The sequence below is a fragment of the Aythya ferina genome (assembly GCF_964211825.1).
Source record: "Aythya ferina genome assembly, chromosome: 3".
Classification (NCBI taxonomy): Eukaryota; Metazoa; Chordata; class Aves; order Anseriformes; family Anatidae; genus Aythya; species Aythya ferina.
In genome coordinates this window covers 101,932,059-101,953,879 of record NC_140298.1, presented here as the reverse complement: position 1 = coordinate 101,953,879, position 21,821 = coordinate 101,932,059, and the positions used below count along the sequence as shown (strand labels likewise).

General features: G+C 36.6%; 1 protein-coding gene across 12 annotated transcripts in view; it reads left to right on the top strand.

Annotated features, from left to right (window-relative positions):
- Nucleotides 1–21,821, top strand: part of LOC311434913 (uncharacterized protein) — a gene marked incomplete at its 5' end in the record, with an annotated part of 781,460 nt that overhangs the window by 437,929 nt on the left and 321,710 nt on the right. The window lies entirely within an intron of this gene.

Sequence of the window (21,821 nt, the reverse complement as noted above, 5' to 3'; positions counted from 1 at the left end):
GTAATAGAACAAGAGGTGATAGCTTTAAACTACAAGAATGTAGGTTTTGATTAGATATAAGATAGAAATTCTTTACAGTGGGGCTTTGATCAACCTGGTTTAGTGGAAGGTGTTAGAAGGAGAGTTGGAACTAGGGTGATCTTCAGAGGTCCCTTCCAACCCAAACCATTCTATGATTAACTGATAAAGTGAGAAAATGCATGTTGATTTCTGTGAGCACTGGTTTAAAACATTTCAGTTTTGCAGCCCTTTGACCCATTTTTAAATATCAGATATTTAGAACTAAGGAAAACAACATATTGCCAGTAAATTGTTTGTAAACTGTGAATCTACCCCAATTTTTGTGACTATATTCAACCTTCTTGTACAGAAACATCAGGCTGCACATTTAAACACACACCTGATTATGTGGGGCTTGAATGGGACTAGCATTACAGTTAGATGTGTACTACCTCTCTACACAGAATCTAATTTTTTTGACTCAAACTGGTGGGGTGATCTGACTGCTGGAGCCATATGGAATCTGTAAGGATATTTTCAAACAGTTGCTTACACACTCAGATTCTAATATTTTAATGTTATTTAACTCCTACTCTGGTTTTATTTTAATCTTAAAGAACCATATACTTTTATAGAATCATAAAGGCACATATACATGTATATTAATACCGTATCATATATTTTTTCCAGCTGAATTTCATTCTGAAAAGAACAACAAAGCTACAGCTGAATACCACATGAAAAATATTTAGCCTTGCAAGCACTATTTATATATCAAAAATCTTTATTAAAATCATGGGAGCACACTGCTGAGTAAAAACATCTGTCATTTCCCCTCCATCTTTTTTTTTTTTTTCCCCTTAAACAGCAACACACACATTTCAAATGGCTGAAGAGTTTATTTAAGCTATTCTGAGCATATGGAAAGATCCTGTATCATCCGCACACAGATAGTAGTGAAACTCTGAGATGAAAACCCCCAAAGCACTGAACATGAAGGAAGAGAGTGAAAGAAAACACAGTCAGCATAAGCCAGCACTGAATTGGATATGGTAGGTTTGGTGATACTTGTTCACTATTGTTCTAGGAACTGACTTCTTCCCCTCTGTCATTACTAAAGTTTGGGTGGGTAAGCTGTCTTTCTTAAAAGATATATTTATGCTTTGCTGACAACGTTGTTTTTCATGCTTAAAAAATAAAAATGTTCCCTATAATAAACATATAATTATTTATACTGTGGAAGCTCCAGTCTCAGTATGTGGAATACTGGACGAAAAGGGAGACTGTGTCTTGAATAGCTTATAATTTACTCTATTAATCTGTCATTTGGTATAAATTTAAAAAGCTGTCCAAATTTTTTGTTCTTGTTTGAGCCTGTTTTAGCTTATGTTGCTTATATATTGATACTAACCCTCCAGCCTCTGTGGTCTTGCTCCCAATTCATAGCAGTGCACCTGTAAAGGAACACATTGTGTCAGCTTGCTACTCAGATAAATCAGATTACTCAGATGAGTAAGAACTGAATTGCAGCATGATGATGGATAGAGGAGACAATCTGAAGTCAACTGGTCAAGAGAACTCATGGGACAGCACGGTAGCAATAAGAAGTGTGGACTGGGGTTTGACTCCAGACAGTCTCTTCACTGATGGACAGGTTAGGTCACCCAGCTTCCGGTACCTAATAGTAATTTCTCATGTTTTGAAGGAGAAATATTCTTATCTTCAACAGCTGCATAATTCTTGATGAGACATTACACAATGCTTCTTTTTCCAGAACACAGTAAATGACTCTGGCCTGGCTTCCTGCCATGTATGCATTTATACGTTGCTTCAGCCTTTGCTTGTCTGGAGAATGAGAGCAAGAAAAAGACACTGTGCACATATCATAGAGTTCCCACAGAGCAGTACAAATGCTATGAATTAATGTACTGCTGGGGCAGTTTTGCAGTGGAAAAAAAATAAAATAAAAAAATCCCTTTCCATCTTTTTCTCAGCTCTGTAGTCAAGTGAATGTTCTTAGGCATCTGTTTCTTTTCTTTTCTTTTCTTTTCTTTTCTTTTCTTTTCTTTTCTTTTCTTTTCTTTTCTTTTCTTTTCTTTTCTTTTCTTTTCTTTTCTTTTCTTTTCTTTTCTTTTCTTTTCTTTTCTTTTCTTTTCTTTTCTTTTTCTTTTCTTTTCTTTTTTTCCCTCTTTCTAAAAGCCTATTTTATAAATATTTTCTCTTCTACTTATGTTCCTTATGTGATAATTTCATGACTAACTCCGTATTTCCTGAAATTGCAAGGGTACCTGCAGGATGCTACCTTGTCAGCTGGAGTAACTGAGTTCTATTAAGGAAGCAGTCTAACTTTTGTACTTGTATCTGTTTCAGTTCTAGGGGATTGTACCATTTCTATTTGTGAACCTTCTTGTCAGCCAAAATAATTTTAACCTGGAGAATTTCTCACAAGCAAGATGTAGGTGAAACTGAATTTAGACTCAGTTGAGTTACAGCAGTAACTGTGTTACAGCAAATAGTTGTTCATATTCTTAAGCAATCCAGAGACAATGAAAAAAAATGTAGATTTTGGCAAATGATGGTGAATTTCATAAATATTCCAAATACCAAGGTGTGGGTTTGTAGTGGGTTTATGTGGCAAGGTTTTTGTAGCAGGGGGCCATAGGGGTGGTTTCTGTGAGAAAGATCTAGAAGCTGCCCCATGTTTGGGAAGGGCCCCATTGTTTTCCAGAGCTGAGCCAATAAGCAATGTTGTTTTGCGCCTCTGTGAGAGCATATTTAAGACTGGGAAAAAAAACACTGCACCACGCAGCAGCTGGGAGGGAGAGAGCAGTGAGGAACGGCCTTGCAGGCACCAAGGTCAGTGTAGAAGGAGGGGGAGAGGTGCTCCAGGCGCTGGAGCAGAAGTCCCCTGCGGCCTGTGGTGAGGACCATGGTGAAGCAGAATGTCCCCCTGCAGACCATGGAGTACCACGGTGGAGCAGGGTTCCATGCTGCAGCCCATGGAGGAGACCACAGTGAAGCAGGTGGCCCCGCACCGACGGAGGCTGCCGCCTGTGGAAGACCCCTGCCAGAGCAGATTCCGGGCCGGACCTGTAGCCCTTGGAGAGGAGACCACACAGGAGCAGGTGACCTGGCAGGAGCTGCTGCCCATAGGGGAGACAGGTTGGAGCAGTTTTCTTCTGAGGGATGGACCCCGTGGTACGGACCCATATCTGGGGCAGCTCTGGAAGAGCTGCTGCCTGTGGGAAGCCCACACCAGATCAGTTCATCAGGGACTGCATCCTGTGGGTGGGACCCCACAGCACAGGGGACGAGAGTGACCGAGAAGGAGCGGCAGAGAAGAAGTGCTGTAGACTGACCATAACCCCCATTCCCCCGTTCCCCTGCGCCACTTGGGGGGAGGAGGTGGAAGAGGGTGGATGGGGGGGGAAGGTGCTTTTGGTTTCTTTCCTTTGTTTCTCACTTCTCTAGCTTGTTAGTAATGAGCAATAAATCTTACTATCTTCTTATGCTGAGTATGTTTTGCCCGTTACAATAATTATTGCATGATTTTCTCATCCTTATCTCAACGCTTGAGCCCTTTTCACATATTTTCTCCCCATTCCTCTTTGAGGAGGGGGAGTGAGAAAGCGGCTGTGGTGGAGCTCTGTTGCCCACTGGAGCGGAACCACGACAGGGTTTTATTTGTTTGTTTTGTGTGTTTGTTTGTTTCCTTTTTTTTTTTTTTTTTTTTTTTTAGTTAAAGTCTACTATGAAATATTTGTAAACTCAGTTGATAAAGTTGTCTTCTTTTACTTGTACAGCTGTTATACTCTGACATCCACTGTTTGGGAAAGAAGAGACACAGATGGCTGTTTCTTCAGTGCTGACATTAATAGACAGTGCTGCCCTGTCCATTAATTGTCCATCACTGGTAATATCTGCTCTCCTACCCCCTCATGAAATACTTCCATGTCCTGATGTGCCTGATTAGTTCTCAGAGATGTGATTGAGGGAAAGTCAGCCATGAGTCCAGGTCTAGGCTGCAATGTGGCAAAGCAGTTGTTCACACTACAGAAGACACACTGTCCACTCATTTAAACAAACTCTTTTGCTGTAGTAGATGGCATCTGTGATGCACTCAATTTGTAAAATTATAGGATGGAAGGGTTACGATTCTTTGTAAGACTTTAACAGGTGATGTGCTCCCTCTCTCAGAATCAAAATCAAAGTGCTAGTACACAGGGGCCGTGGTGGAAAAGAGGATGCAGAGCTTTCTGCACACTTGAGCAGAACAAGCTGATTTTTGAAGAGCATCAGATCTTTAGAGAGGAAATAAGTCAGAGCCTGAAACAAACACTTCTGAGGCATCCTGATTTTACTCCAAGAAGTTAAATGGTAAAAGACTACTTCAAGTATATTAAGCCAAAGCATTTTTCCAGGACTATAACTCCATTGCCTAAACTTTTATATTTTTAGAACAGATCTGGCATTGTCTTGGTCCAGGATAATGAACACTTTCAGAAAAAGTGCTTGGAAAGTTCAGGAGTCAGCAAGGATTTTCCCAATATGAGATGTAAATATGACCTGAACAGGGCATACCATGGCAGTTGACTTCAGTTCCAGAGAGCACATTTGGTTTATTAATACAGATTTCCAATGCCCAAAGTTGAATGCTTCTCTGATTGCCAATAATCCCCCAAAAGGACAGAAGAAATTGATTTTAAACTGAGGTGCTTCTTATTGCCTTTTGTAAATATATCTGACTGAAGATTTTCACTGGTAAGTCATTGTCTAAAATGGGGATGAAGGCTTGTTTGGATCCTCTGAAGAAGCTTAGATAGTAAATCAGACAGGCACAATTAAGCAGTGCCACTTGCTGTATCCAAGAGCACACAAGGAGGGCATAAACCTATGCTTGCTCAGACTGTATAAATTAATGTCCAGTGAGCCATTCATACCCTGGTCAGACTTGGACATAATTTTGTAACTTTAACATAAGGCTTCAGTTTTTATCACCGGGGATATTCCACTACTACATCCTGTTTAAACATGTTGAATCTGGCAAACTTTAATACAAGACTTTACCTTATATTAAATAAAGCTGGATTTAAGAAAATATAGGAAAACCTATTTCTACTCCAAAGTAAAAACTTCCAAAATCTATGCAGCTGCTGCTCCTTCAGTGGCTATATTTTTCTGTTTCCCATTTCACATGCAGTAGTCATTGTCAAAGCTTCTCTCTGCAGGTGGCAGTGCCTTGCTGCTAAATGGTGCCTTGCTGCTAAATGGTGAGAGAGAGCAGAGAGAGGAATCCAGGGCTGCTGCCAACAGAGGGACAAGCAGTCAAGAGGACCAAAGAGGATGGCAAACAGGAGGGATGGTAGAAGAAGTTGGTAGCATGAAGAAAAGGACGGTGATAGCAGGGATGAGGAAAAAAAATGGAAGAAATACACATAAAAGAAGAAGAGTGAAAATTCAATATGAAGAAGTAGAAAAGGTGGAAGCTGCCATTATTGCAGCTGCACAGAAAGAGAAACAAAAGTAAGGAATGAAGTGAAGACATACAAAAAGGTAAGGAGTCTTTAAAAGCACATCCTTGGCACGACTTCCTAAAGAAGCAAGGTGTGACAGAAGGCTAATGGCTGGTTTTGCACCTACTGTAGATCTCTGTGTCTCTATGAGTCATTAAGAATACACCTACTGCATATGTTAAGAGAATGGAAAAGCACACTCAAATTTTACATGATTGGGCCATATTAAGAAAAACTTAAAAAAAAAAAAAGAAAAAGTGGTCCTCAGTCTTGGCCCTAAGTACTATCACAGCCTTTCAGGCTTCTGGTGTTTTCCAAAGGAAAAGAGTGATTTCCTCTGAATTCAGGATCAACAGGCTTATCATTTTTTAACTGCTATGATAACTTAAATGGCAAAGGTCTTAAGGTTTGGGATCTTGAAATGCAATAGTGTGATGTGATCCTAGGTGGTAAAACAAACTATAAGCACCTGAAAACACAGTTAAATGTCAAGAGGAAAGTTTGGCATCTGTGAATCATTTTCCTGAAAACTTGGTCCAAGTTCAATATGATTGTACAATTACATGGTCATCCTTTGCTGCAAACTTCTGTCCATTTCCCTTCCCTTCCCTTCCCTTCCCTTCCCTTCCCTTCCCTTCCCTTCCCTTCCCTTCCCTTCCCTTCCCTTCCCTTCCCTTCCCTTCCCTTCCCTTCCCTTCCCTTCCCTTCCCTTCCCTTCCCTTCCCTTCCCTTCCCTTCCCTTCCCTTCCCTTCCCTTCCCTTCCCTTCCCTTCCCTTCCCTTCCCTTCCCTTCCCTTCCCTTCCCTTCCCCCACCCCCGCTTTTTTTTTTTTCTTTTTACTTTTTTTGTCTTCTGGGAAAGGAAAAGGAACTGACAGGAGGACACAAGAGAAAGATGGTGAAGACTGAGCTAAGCAAGGCAGCTGAAGAGTGTTTGCCATTTAGAATTTCAACTAGAGAATTTCTGACTTCAAAATTAAATTAATTAATTATATTTATAACTCTCTCTTTTGAAATAATAAAAATAAATAAATAATAAAAAAAGAGCTCCTAAAGAATCACCTGCTATATCTCATTAAATCATATATATATATTTTACACACACACTGTTAATTAAATATCATTTAAAGTGAAATATTAAATCATACTTTGGGAAGGGGATTGTCCCAAAGAATATACTTATTGATAGATTCAGGACACTTTAGCGGTCAAGTGTAAATTAATCTCACTTTGTTTCTTGATCCATTCTGGCCTAATATTAAGAGTTATTCTCAAGCATTTTAAAACTTTTTAAAATTTTAAAATTTTTAATACGATTTTAAAAATTTTTATTTTTTTTTTTAATTTTAAAATTTAAAAAGCATTTTAAAATCTTTTGCCAAGAATTGCTTCCTAAACTAAATGGCTAATTTCACAGGTTCTTGTAAGGGTGAAGCAGTGTGTATCTTTCCCAGTGAAGACAAGGAATCATGGGACTAAATAACAGACCTTAGGGACCTGGACAAATTGGCAGGGTACAAAGCAGTTGCTCTGAGAACAATCATGTCTCTAAACCATCAATTCTCATTCATATGTAATGTCATGATCCTGTTCCTACTGAAATAATTGTTAAAGCCTTTCCTAATTCCACTGGGACTAAGACTGGTCTTTTGGGCTTCCATTCTGCAAACACACATGCACATACTGAACAGGCTTATTCACATGATTAAGTTAAGCATGCAAATAAGTCTTTTCACTTGCAGTTTATACATTACTAATGTTTGCAAACTGGAAAGTTATTTTTCTTCCTGAAATCTTTGGTGTGAAAAATCTACTGTTTCCGTTGGTTGTAAATGAAAAGTTTTGTTTCATGAGGTGAAAACACTCTTTTTTTTTTTTTTTTTTTAATTGTAAAAATAAGAAACAGTGGTTACAAAGGGTCTTTGTCCCCACACAAGTTAACTGCAGGAAGAATTTCATTAAGTTGTTTACTGGTCACGGCTTTTTTCGTTCTAGATGAGTCTTGAAAATCCAGACAACCCTCAAGGAAATATATAAATCAAAGAAAATATATTTGAACAAAATAATGAAAAAATATGTTCTACTAAGATGACATTGGTCAAAATTAATATCCTTCCAGGAACAGGCTACTTTCTTTTGCAGGCAATATGTAAGGAAGAAGGAAAAAAAAAAAAAAAAAAAAAAAAAAAAAAGGAAAAAATGATGAATGGACTCCTTAGCTTCTTATATCTCTGTTCACAAACCACTCTTCTCCAGAAATGACTCATATCCCGTTCCCTCACTTTGAAACCCTGTGAATTGTACATGTTTTTTGAATTACATGAGCATTCTTCCCACTAATCTCACTAAAATAGGAGGTTTTATGCTAACATTCCAAGCCTCTAACCAATTTCAATATCTGCATTTTATCTAAGTAAACAAGAGTGTCAGGGAATTCCTTTTTCTTTCCTGCTTTCCAGGAAATGTGGAATTCCTTTGTTTCAACTAGTAGATTGGCAGATATTGGAATGGCAAAAGAGCAGGAATTAGTAGGGTATTATTGCTGGGGAAAAGGTAGAGAGCCAGGATAGATAACAGTCCTTGGCAACAAGTCGTATTGTTCCAGCTGGTATGAGAGGGACCATCACTGTTCTGGAGCCTGCACTGGACTCAGTGTGCAATGCAAAGGGGGAGTAGGGTGCTGCAGAACTAAACCTTCCATACCTCCTGTGAAGGTCCAGGGAGAGACCATGATCTTAACCATGGACTTGTGTCTGTTAACTCAGATGTGGGATATGAATCCTAGATTATCTCTTCCTAGTAAAGATTTGTTGATATGTTGTCTGTATATTTAATGCACACTGTATATACAGGATTTGGAGCAGGGAACAAAGCATTGAAGTGCTTACATATGAGCCTGTGATTATATTTCTGGTTTCACATTCTCTTTCTCACTTTTCATTTGAAATTAATCTTGGATTCTTTTCTGCAAAATGTCTCAGTTTCAACCACTTTTTGTTGTTGCCACAGTAACATATGTGATGTGAACAAATGCTTTCCAAGATCACAAACTTCAGCTTATTCAAAGATGGATTTCAGGCTGCTTTCAGTATAATACATATTTGGACAGATTGAGCCAAGGATCACACAATTTCTATATCCTTTTGGGCTGTTGCACTGCACAGAAAACCTGCTTCTGTTTCACAGTCTTCCTGTGATCACCCCAACTATTGTCTGTTCTTCACTGCTGTGTATATGAAATGAAGAACAGTTTCAATCCAAACTTCAGAGGAGGCTTCCTTTGTTTTTAGTGACAAGAAAATACGTACATTTGGGGTTTGAGAAAATGGGGACTCTGCCTCTAATCATGTAAAAATTAGTTACAGACAGAGGCATTGTTGAAATAGCTTTGCTTTGCTGACATGCATCGAGGTAAACCAGTTTACAAAACTGGGTACAGGTAGAGAATTTCCTGTAAGACCAGCAAACATACTATGATTACTGCCTCTGTAGCCCAGAATATGGACTGTGTAATATGGAGAATCCAAAATGTCTGGCTCAGTTTTCTGCAACACTGACTTTTTCTCTTCTAGTAGATCAAAAGACCTATTCCTTTATTTATTAAATATAGGTGTAAGAGACATCTAGGAAAGGTCTCATTGACTGTGGACTGTGGTGGCTTTAGGAATAGCTGTTCTCTCAGCATTTCTGAGCAACCTCTACAACATTTTCTAAATTTGCGGAGTACTTAAGCTGATTATTTGAATGGCCTCACCTCTTACTGTGCCTCTCTGGTCACTTAAACTCAGCTGCTGGTTGGAACCTAAAATAAAACTTTAAGATACAATTGTAGCTTAGCTTACAGAACTTTGCTTTCTGGGACTTTCTCAGCGCTGTTCAAAACTCTTCAATAAGGGTACGGGAAAGTCTAACCAAATGTAAAGAGAGCCAGAAAGAGCTGTTGATTGTGAAAGAAAACTAATTTATTCTATGTATAAAGCATTACCTTGACTTCCAAATTATTATTTTTTTTACCCCACTCTATTACATCCCAACTGATGAACATAACCAGAAGGTAAAGACAGGCAAGGCCTGATGAATCCCTGGTCAGTGCAATGGAGATACAAATAACTTATTTGTCAAGTGCACCTCAGGATAAATAAGCTTTCTAGACCTGATTTGTTTGTTTGATTTCAGAAAAGCATAGATTATTAAAGACAGCAGCTCTCAAACAATAATATGCTATCCTTCAACAAAGAATCTTAAATTTCCAAAGTGGCAGAGGACTTTTGAGTTCAGGAATTTTGTGCTGGATCTTTCTGCTATTATTAAAACCATGTAGTCTAAAAGTCAGTAAAAAGCATGTAAACAATGATAGTTCTCTGCCACTTTTCAAAACAAGGTTTTATAGGTGTGCATTCCCTACATTATTAACATGACTGCTGATGTCTGATATGTTTTTAGAGTAGAGGACTTTTCATATGTCTATTAGGGAAATAAATAAATAAACAAATATAGCCTTTATTTTTGTGTTTCTAAGAGACCAGGTGGTCTTTTTTAATTTTGTTTTTTACAAACCTTAGTTGATGTATTTGTTAAAATATGTGAAAATGGATGTCTAATCTTCACAGCATACCTTTAAGGTAAAACTCAACTTACTAAGAAAGTGACTGAGAGACTCAGAAGTTGCTACTGGCTGTGAATTAAGCTAACATGAATCAGTAAAAATCTCCAATGCAGGAACACATTGTCTTTAAGCCTATGCTGCGTCAAATAAATACACATTGTAATGTTCTTATACTTTTAGATATCTATTTTATTATAATTCATCAATATTATTTTAATGTTAGATTTATTTGTCTGAAAATTAGTACATTGTTTGATGGCATCTGAGCCACAGAAGAGGATGTTTCATTCACGTGACTGTACGTATATATATATTTTTTTATATATGCACATATGTATATGCACATACGCAAGCATTTTCACTCTAGGAATTTTAAACATTTAATCTTTAAGGAACCTCTTTTTAATATAATATAATAACTGGCAGCAAGTGAGTACTGCTGTGAGAATTTGCATCATTTCTGCATATTTGTCATAAAGAACAAGAAAAATATATTTATTTATAGCATACCAACCTCTTTCCCTAAACATCTGACCTTATGAACATATCAGATGATGAATTTCATTACTCAATGTAAAATTACACCAATTTTTGAGCTGAAGCCCGACAAGCTAGAGTTTTAAGTGGTAATCAGCAATAATGTATTGCTTGTACCTTAATGTCACTATTGGTGATTTAGTGATTAATTATCTGACTGCCGTGTAGAGCTTAAAATAATCTAAATGCATAAGGTAAATTAGTTGATCAGGAGAAAAGTCTGTCATGCAAATTCAGTTCTTACAGAACCTTCCTGTCACACTCATCAATGACAGCCTAAGTGGGTCACCAGAGTGGATGGCCCCTGTTAATTTATTTTCTCAGACATGCAATACATATTCATGATATCCTGCTGTTTGTCTGTCACCTCAAAGAAACTCTCTATCTCCTCCAAATTATAATTAATGAAAATATGCACAGTTAGGCTTAGGGGCTTGGAAGAAAAGATACTAGTATTATGTTGCAGGGGGTTGCAAGGTATTGATATCAGCAGTTTCTTGTTAATGTGGTAGAGGAAAAATATTACTTTGCTTGGTGTGCTCTCTTCCTTCTTCTAAATGGCAAATCTAAAAGATCGTCAAAAAAAAAAAAAAAAAAAGTGTGTTTACACACACACATATATATAAAAACACATGTACATAGTATATGGAAACATTTCTCACAGATGGGCATTTAGGACAATACTGGTCTAATCTAAGGATTATTACTTATTTATTTCCAGGCTATTACAATAGAAGACCTATATGGAAGCTATCCACACAAGCTACATTTTTCAAAACTGTACTTGCCTATTTACCTGGGTTGGACACTTTTGATGATTATGCCTTTTTAGCCAGAATTATTTCTTGTCATCACTGCAGGAAATTTATTATATCAGAAAAGATACATTGTGTATATTTGTTTATAATATCTTACAGAACTGAACAAATGTACCTCATACCCAAATTTGTGAAAATACAAGTAAAACCATGCAAACCAGTGCACATTACTAAACAGGTAATGGTAAGAGCAATGAGATAAATTGTATAGTCACATGATAAATTGCTAAACCATGCTATAAATAAAATTCATCATATGCTTCTTGTATTTATCAGTTACCTTTGATAGTCTCATCTTTTTCCTGACATTAATCCATCTCCTCTAAGACTGATTTGAATATTCCAGACCTCTGAACAGCTTCAGACAACTGCCTATTCAGTTGAGTAAAAAAGAGAAAATCTTACTGACAGAAAAACAATTGTTCCAAGTTGTGGAGTTTTATAGCCCTTAAAAAAAAAAAAAAAAAAAAAAGTCTAACTCTGAGTCCTGGGAAATTTGTTGTGTTATATTTTGCAATGTGTCATGCTGTGCTCTCATCTGAGTCACAGGTCTACTTTCAAAAAGTTATTGTCAATTTGGGACTAATAATATCTTTGTATCAACACTATCTTTACTCTCTGTCTCTCTGTTAATGAATGACAATGGAATTAGCTGGAACAACTGTATGAAAATACAGGTAATTTTAAATGTTAAATTTAGGTATGTGGTTGCAGCCCTTTTGAATTCTGGTCATAAGAAGGGTTTTTAGACAGGAGAATAATGTATACAACCATTTTTAAACAGCCGGAAAATTTGAAAAAATATTTATTCTCTCCCATTAATAATATGTGACAAATTCATGACAGTGAAGTAGAAGGATTTTATTGCTGACCTGCATGACTTACTTGTGGCTTTGTCACTCATAAATAATATATTCAGCCCCAACTCCTGCCACTGAAACATTTATACCACAACACATCATTGTGTATGTTATATAAATATTTATTATGATGAATTATTAAAATGAGCAATGAATATTTATTCTTCTTGCAGTGTGAGTATATGCATGTATGTATGTTCTGTGTTATATATATACACATGCAAATGTATTTAGGTAGCTCTATACACATAGACATACATGTCTATGTGTCTTCACATGTATGTATATTCTCATGTATGTCATCCATTCATACGTATGTGCACAACTGGATGTATTAACACACTTGTAACTTCGGAAGGCTGTGAGCCTGCTTTTCATAGCTGTGAATTATTTATAAATAGAAGTACCCACATGAAAGGTGGAATTATGTACATTTGATTTTTTATTATTATTATTATTATTATTTTTTTATTATCTGTGATTAATTCTGACAGGATCATGGCTTAGCTGCAACTATCATAACAGAACAGGGCAAAGGCCTCAACCAAACAGTATCCAAGTCTCCAAGAATACGACGTCTTTCATTAGCCAAGATTTACAGCACAGGAGAATTCTTTCAGCCACTGTTTTCACACAATGTTTTTCTGCCTATAGCATAAATAAATAAATAAAATAAATTACTATATAGCTTTTGTGATACCCAAAATGCATTTAAAGGAACAATGTTAGATTGTGATTCAGATGGCTCCCTACAACAGATGCCTGTTGAATCTTGGAGCCTGTCTGGATACATCTATCTAATCATATCTGATTTCATAGACTGCATTTTTAAAAAATTTTCCAGGAAATCATATGACAGCACAGCCAGACAGAACAGAGAAAAACCTATGACCATTGCTAGGGAAGCACAGACGAGGGAAAGAGCTTGGGAACCAGACATGAGATGCATTTTCCAGTCTCTGAGAAACTTTTCATACCAATGTTGCATACCATGACATAAAACATTCCAAAGCAGGATGCACACTTGAAATATTAATAGGAATGTATCGAGCTGCATAGACTGCCACTTATTTCCCCCACTTGCTATGTACAAAGAAAAGGATTAACACTACTGGCAATATTTGTGTCAGGCCATACTGATTAATTTAATATTCTGATTGGATGAGCAGCAGAGCTTTAACGGCTGTTAACTTTCTGGCAAGCAGTGCTGAGAAGGTGATAATGAGATTAACATTTGGAGGACCTGATTTGCTTTTGCACTGTATTTAATTACTACTTTGACACCAACTGGTATGCACTATGGATTGTACAGATATGCTGATAGATATCCGTATTTGTTAAACTATAATACTGGCTTTAAATAAATGTGTTAAAAGCTGTGATTTCAAAAATGCTTTGCACAAGACGTGAAAACTATGTAATCTTACACTTGATTTATAGCACCTTAAAAAGGGTATTTGGAGTAAGAAGGGTGTCTACAAGGAATGAAAAAAAAATAATAAAAAAAAATTGATCAGCGAAGAAAGTTATACATTAAGTTATACATTAAAGTTTAGGAAATATAGGAATAAAGCAAGAATTGCCAAAAGTCAATCTGACTAAGACATTGCAAAAGAATTTTTTTAAAGTTGAAAAGCTCCTGAGTTCTATCAATAAAGGTGAAACAGAGCAGAAAGGAGACTTTAATGCAAAAGAAAGGAGGAAGGGATGGAGGCAGGAAAGGAAGGAAGGAAGGAAGGAAGGAAGGAAGGAAGGAAGGAAGGAAGGAAGGAAGGAAGGAAGGAAGGAAGGAAGGAAGGAAGGAAGGAAGGAAGGAAGGAAGGAAGGAAGGAAGGAAGGAAGGAAGGAAGGAAGAAAGGAAGGAAGGAAGGAGGGAAAGAAGGAGGGATGAAAAAAGCATCATTTGACTCAGTCTTCAAGAATATTCTGTAGGAGCTTAATAATGTCATACAAAGATGAGACTATATTTTGCAAGAAAAAGTAATTAAGGATATGGGGTAAATAGAACATGGAAAAAAAATGCAGCTTTTACCCAAATCCATTGACAGTTGACTAACCTGATTTTCTGAGCAAGTGGAAGGTGACATTGACTAGCCACAGATGAAAGGAGAATGAACAATGATGTAAGGCTTTCAAACTGGAAGGAATTTGTTATGGAGATAGTGATTGCTCTTGGGACTATTTTTATTGTCCTTTTTAAAAATATATATTATTGCTGAAGGCAGGAAGATATTTGCTGAATTAAAGTGTGAATTTAGACATAATTACTCATGTTGTTACTCGGTTTACCACAAATTTCTTCAGAAATTTACCACAAATTTCATGAGAAAATTCTGACCTGCATATTGGCTGTATTAATACACAGGTCAGAATCTGAGGAAGTAAAATATTTTAAATGTAAATCTTCCAAATGCATAGTCTGTACTCATTTGTATAGAATCATATACACTATTCTCAGTTTTAATTACCTTAGCCTCCACAAGAGAGACCTCCTTTAGATGTCTATTGTTTCAGATCCAAATTCAAGCTGAAACAATCATTGTGGAAATACCATAGCACACTGGGACTGCTAATACATGCTGAGTATGTCCTTCAGGACCATTCTCATCTCAATAGCAGATGTGTTGGAAAGTAGGAAATAGAGAGAAAGAATCCAATTGACATCTTACACAAAAGCCCATTTTATTGTTCTACAACTGCAAATGCAATTTTCACACACTGTGTAAGTTCATTTGCACTGTTAGTGCCAGGGAAAACGCCTTAGGCTAAATGAGAACCAGGGCTTTTACTTCAGGTGCTGCTGTGTCTTCCTAATAACTAATTGATATCCCTTGCAGCTCTCTTCTGCTGATAAAGTAAGTGTGGTCTCAATATCAAAGGTCAGGCTCACCAAGAGAGAGTCTAGGATGATTTTCTTATTCTTTCATTGATTAATTGTGCGATATTAGACATATTATTTATTTTTACCTCACATTATATTTTCCTCCTTCACAACACTGAAAAATTTGCTCACTGATTTGAGACCAATTATATGAAATCACAGCACTCCTTGTTGGCGTAATACATACTAGCTAGCAGTGATTTGTAGATCCCCACTATATTCCCATCAGTTTTGCAGAACCTGATACTTTCAAAAGAGATCATCCAGTCTCAGCCTTTGCCACTGTTTCAGCTTTGATGTCAACTTCACAGAAGCCATTTGTCATAATTTCAAAGCTAAAACAGGCAAATGGGACAGACACAGCCCTAAGCAAACTGAAGGAGGGTCTATTGAGCTACTGTGACTAGATATGTAATAAAGGAGATTGTGATAAAAGTTTCTACAGCATTGTTTAGGAAATCTGTCATCACCCTGTTGTGCTGGGAACACAATGTACCTGCTGCGCAAGTCCAGGAAAAAGGCAGTAAATCTGATATTTTGGGGGATTCTTTAGATTTGTTGTACTTACATCATGGCTTTCATCTACAAATACAACCATGAATTTTTAATGTCCATAAGCACAATGAACATTTTCAATATGAAACTGATTAAGCCTTAACTTCCTACACTTCCTTCAAATTCCTTTCTGAATGACCAGGGTTCAATTTGCTTCCAACTGAAAACCTCTCAAGACCGACATAAATCAGTGGGACTAGAATGAAATTCATAATCACTGACATTTAAGAAATTGAGTAAACTTTGCTGCTAGGTCTTGAACTTTTGGTTCAAATCCATGGTGCATTCCCAGGAAATCTTAAAAAAAAAAAAAAAAAAAAAAGGACAGGAAAATATCTACAGTGCAGCTTGACAGTGTCCAGACAGAACTGTGGTTCTTTGGCAACATAAAAGGAAAATTGTCTCAAATTTTTAGAATAATGTTGCTTGCTTGCTGACTGATCAGTAGTAACAGTATTCTTCAGGATTGTTTTACAGAAAAACCTGTCAGAAAAACATTGCAGACAGCTTTTCTGAGTTACTGAGAGAATCAAATAACCTTGCACTTCTTTTTTTTATGAAGGAATTGTAAACATAATGAATCTGTTTAGACCTAGCAGACAAACCAATAAATACTATAAAGAATAGGATTACAATGCTGCTACTAATTGTAAGAAAATATTATTACTAAATTCTGCACAAAGGATGTACAAATTTACATATGAGTTGTAGTATTGTTTTTTGCTTAAGTGTCCTCACTGCAGGTTTATATTCCTAGCAGTACTTTCCTGTCACACCCTGGACATTACACATCTGTCTGCCCACTATATGCGTTTTTAGTTTTGTTCTTATTTTTGGTTTTGTTTACTTCGCTAATATTTGAAATGCAATCCAAGGCATCTTGCTTATTATACTGGAGAGACTTCAAATTTGTTTTTGTACAATCGCAGCTAATTGTCTGAGACAATTTGCATCCATCAGCACAGTGTTTTATGGCTTTCAGACTCAGTGTAAAATGAATAAATAAGAGAGCTGAAATCATTATTCTCCTTTATTACTGGAGATATGCTGGCTAATCTGAGAATAATTTGAATTCTAGAGGCCCATCAAACACTGGACATCTGTCAAGCTCTAGCTTCAGCCACTAGTTCACAATCTGTGCCACTTAGTAACCTCCTCTTTTTCTTTCCTGAACATATCCCAGGCAAAAAAAAAAAAAAAAAAAAAATTGAATTTGGTTATTTAGGACATGTATTCTTTTCTTTGCTGGTCTGAAGAGCTCTTTGGAAAGATTTATGATTTTATTTTTTGATTAAGCCTAAAGTTGACTTTATTTTCCTGTTGTTGGAGAGTGATGTAGTGGTCAATTTTTATGAGTAATCTAAGATTTCATTCTATGTTAGCATCACTTTCAGATAAAAATCTGAGAAAAAAATAAAAAAAAAAAAAGGCCATCTGTCAAATGCTGCAACCTGTTTATCTCATCCTCTCACAGGTTTTATCTGCTCTATCTGAGCCCCAGAACCGCACAAGTAGAACATGAAAAAAGCAAATGAGAAATTTGGAAAAAAAATGGGATGCTGGTATAGAATGGGGTTTATAAAATATCTGTGGGGGACAGAGGGACTTGGAAACAGCAAACAAAACATTTAAGGCATAGGGGGAAAATAAGGCAAGAAAGGAAATAAACCAAAGAGAAACAATGTGTATAAGTATGAATTTGGAAGTACTTGGTAAAAACTGGGAAGGGAATAAAAGAGGACACTTGGAAAAAAAAATAATAAATATATATATATATATAGCTAGGAAAGGAAGAGTATGCCTGTAGAGAAAATGACATAGCTAAGAATGAAGCATCATAAGAAGAGAATGAAAGAGGACAAGCTGCAAATCCCTTTCTAGGACACAGAAGAGTTCAGGTAGGGAGAAAAACATTACCTGCTACATGAAAAAGAATTCATATCTGTCATTTAGAAGAAGATAAGCTTGGCATTATACTCCAGGAAATCTCTAAAGAAACATAACTGCGGATGTTACAATTGCTTTTGTAATATTTAGTATCAGAAATTCCACAGTGGACTTATGCATTGCAGAACCTCACTATTTCTTCTTTCTTTTCTCCAAGGGAATAGAATTCTTCATACTGGGAGACATCCTGACAGGAATTGCCACTTGTGTACCCAACACTTTGACATGGTGTTGGGCTATGGCTGCAGGTTTCAGAAATATAGTAGGTATTCAAGAATCACCTGGTGTCAGAAAAAGCTTCTTTCCAGGGCCACAAAACCACAGCTTTCCCCATCTAATACAAGATAATTTAAATAAATTCTGTTACTTCATGAAAAAAACTCTGGATATTCTTGTCATACAGATCAATTACATGCTGAATAACTGATGAGTGTCTGGATCCCAACATCATTTAGCAAGGAAACCATTTTGTCTCATTATCGTTCCAGGAGGTACACTAAAAAGCAGGTCCCAATGTATCTTTTCAATATCACTAACTCTCCTGTTTAATTTTATCATGCATCCTTCTATTAATTCCCATCTGAAATAAACCATCTTATTCCTTTTATTCATTCTATGAATTTCTCTGCACAGCTTTAATTATTCTTACTGCCCTTTCCTAAATTACCTTTTATTCTTCTGTCCTGGTTTCGACCGGGACTGAACACACTATTTTGAATGCTGAGCTACCACTGAGATATCTGTTGTGTTATTTACAGCTATAAAGTAATCCTTCTTAAGTAATCAAATTCATCACTTGGAGAATCCATGATACAAATGTCTATGAGGTATTTTTTCTCTCATGGTTTATGAAGGTGCCTTTTGCAGGTTTATTCATAATGGCAAGCATTTACATAAAAGTCCATAGGGCCAAACAAATGTTCCTGCCAATCATCACTTCTGAAACAGAGGTTAATTTTTCCACATTGAATGCCATATGCATCTTTTATCCCTCCATCTAAAAAAAAAAAAATTACCTATGCCCACTAGTCATAAATTTTACAAAATTCTGCAAATTTTTGAAACACTGAATTTTATTGAGGAATATACAATCTTATGCTGTAAAATGTAAAATGAAAAACTAAAAGAAGTCAATCTAGAACACTCTAACTCTGTTTAATCTTGTAACTTGAGCTTGCTTTGTCTTCAGTGTCTTTTGGATATATTCTTCTGCTCTGAAACAGAAAGGTGCTTTACAATGAATGATGTTGATATGGAAAGGATTGAATATTACACTACCTTGTTTTTAAGGGACCGCAAGTGTAGTTTGAATTAGGATGTACATTTCTGAGGACTCATGCACAGCTTAATATCTCACAACTTGATTTGAGGTTCAAGTTTAGTTATTAGTGTCACTAATATCAATAAAAATACATTACAGACACTAATCTATACAAGTATCTCATGCTTCTTTGAGAAGAGTACTCATGCTCCTTTGTAAACAGCACAAAGGATGTTTCCTGGTGTTGTCAGCCCATGGTCTGTAAAGTGGTGGTGTTAAGACAGTAGTGCAGTCAGTGTCTATGGTTCTGACATCATCGAATGCTTTCCTGGGCAACTCGGTTGCGGTTTGGGATCATTTCCCAATGGCAGTCCACATGATGCTTCTTCAGCAGGGTAAGAGAAGGTAGTATTCTGTGCATGGCTGCACAGAATGTCATCCAGTTGGCAGCACTAGCAAACTGATACTAACTCACAGGCATGTGACACTTACCGGTACAGATGCAACTTATGTACTAAGTGATATACTACACAAAGCAATACATGGTTATTTCTGAAAAAAAATGTCATAAAAAGAGAAAGAAGCAGTAATATTGCGTTATAATTACTATGGACCTGAGAGATGAGTGACTGATATGTTTTGAAAATCATTAGATTCATTAAAATAAATCACTTAATTTTTACAGAGCTAAGCTTACACAACATAACAACATACAGCCCTTCTCCAAGCTCAGTAGTATATGCCACAAGATATGAATAGAAAGGAATAAATAAATAAATAAATAAAAATACACACATAAAAATGGATTTGGGATAATTTTAAAAATAAACAGCTTTGTTGTGGTAAATATTGAGCTGTTTTAATGAAATGGTCCTAAATTTCTATGAAACTTCAAATGAATGGGGAACTTAATCCTGCTTCCTGGATTCCATAGATGTACTGCGGGCATTTGCAGATACAATCTTTTCTCTGTAAGGTGATATATGTATCTCAGACCACCCACTGCTAAAACATAATCCATATAATTTTTTACATACTACAGTGAATCTGTGATAAGGTTTAATTTACAAGTATGTAAAATGTTTTGAGATTTTGAAAAAATCAAGTGTCGCATTGCTTTTCAAAGCACATTACATTCCTTTACATTACATAACTTTAATTCCTTCAGCAGTCAAACTAAAATGTGTTTTTTGGGGGGGAACTATTGTCTTTTATTTTCAAAAATAGATTGTTCTATCTTTTGTTGGAAAATAAAAAGAAGAAATCCAAAGGAAGAGCTTAGTAAATCCATTATAGAGATGATTTTTTACTGAACTTATGCATTTACACCATTTTAGCTGTGGTCAGAATATGACAGATTAAAATTCATTTTAGCATGGATTGATGATACCTTAGCAACATGCAAAGCATGGAAGGGAGATTAATAGTAATCTCTGTTTGAGAAATGATGTGTCAGGTACAATATGAAGCCAATGATCCTCTGAGGTTGTACATCAATTAAACATACAATAATTGTGCAAAGATAAGGATGTGTGAATGATTTTTAAAATAATCAGGAAGTCTTCATAACATATGTGATCTCCTGTCCTGTCCTGTCCTGTCCTGTCCTTGCCTCGCCTCGCCTCACCTCACCTCGCCTCATGGATACAACTAAGACTGAGATTTCAGGTAGAATTTGCGAATATAAAGGTTTAAAATTTATATTAATTACTGAAGAGTTAGAAGTTAGGAATAAGAAATACTGCTCACAGAAGACAGTATCATGTTTCATTCACTGTAGGCTATGAATAGACACTGGATTGGAATGGGGTTTGGGGAGGGACTTGGAATAAACCTTCAAAATTCCATTTTAGTAACAATCACTGAAGGGCTCGCAGACTTAGGAAAAGGTCCAATGAGTCATGTTCCCTTTTGAGGTACAATTGGTCCTTCAATAATTAAAGTTAAGTTTAATTAGGGTCAGAATTCAGGAGTGTTGTTAGGGTTAGAATCTGAGAATGTACACATTCAGAGCTGTGATTACTTCTGGATTCAAAATGCCTGCAGGGGTAGGAAGAGGGCATAGTGTTAATGGGATCGAAATAATAGGATCTCATTTAGCTCAGGGATTTATTTCCTGGCTCTAATTACCATTATAGTAAGGATAGAGTTAGGAATAAAAAGAGTTTGAAAATCTTTATTCTCCATTTTACTACTGAGATGGACTGCAGAGACATATTGGAAGCTGGTCTCTTCATAGACATGGGCATTTACATGAGCTATGAGAGTGGTTAAGGGTCTTATGATTAGAGCTTGGATATCTAGTTTATCTGGGAACTCTTATTTTGGTGTATGCTGTAGAGTTTACTAGATTGGGAAGACAGATTTTATCAGACATATATTCTCCATAGGGGGTCTTCCCATTCACAGGATGTGTCTATGCATAAGCTTGTAGGGTTCAGGTTTGGACATTAAATGTTTCATTAGTCCATTTAACCAACATACCAGACAAAATTTGCAGAGTGAAAAAGGAGGCCACCATGGCCTCATCTTTTTCTAAGACTGAGGACAAATACCTTTACGCTTACAGTTAAAGTAGTGCTGGCCTGGGTGCTCACAGTAGCAGAGAAAGCATATTGAGAAGGATAATGGTAGCAGTCCTTTCACAGCCTAGTACTGTTATTAGTAGGGCTCAGCCTGGAGGTGAAAGTGGTGATGATGGTGGTCTCTTTTTTAGGTTGCACAGGAGTACTGGCAAGGGCATTATCTAGAATTGATGGTAATAGGTATAAAAGCAGTCCCACATCACAGGATATGAGACAAGTGTTCCTTCCTCTCATCATCCTATGCCCACCATGGAGGCGT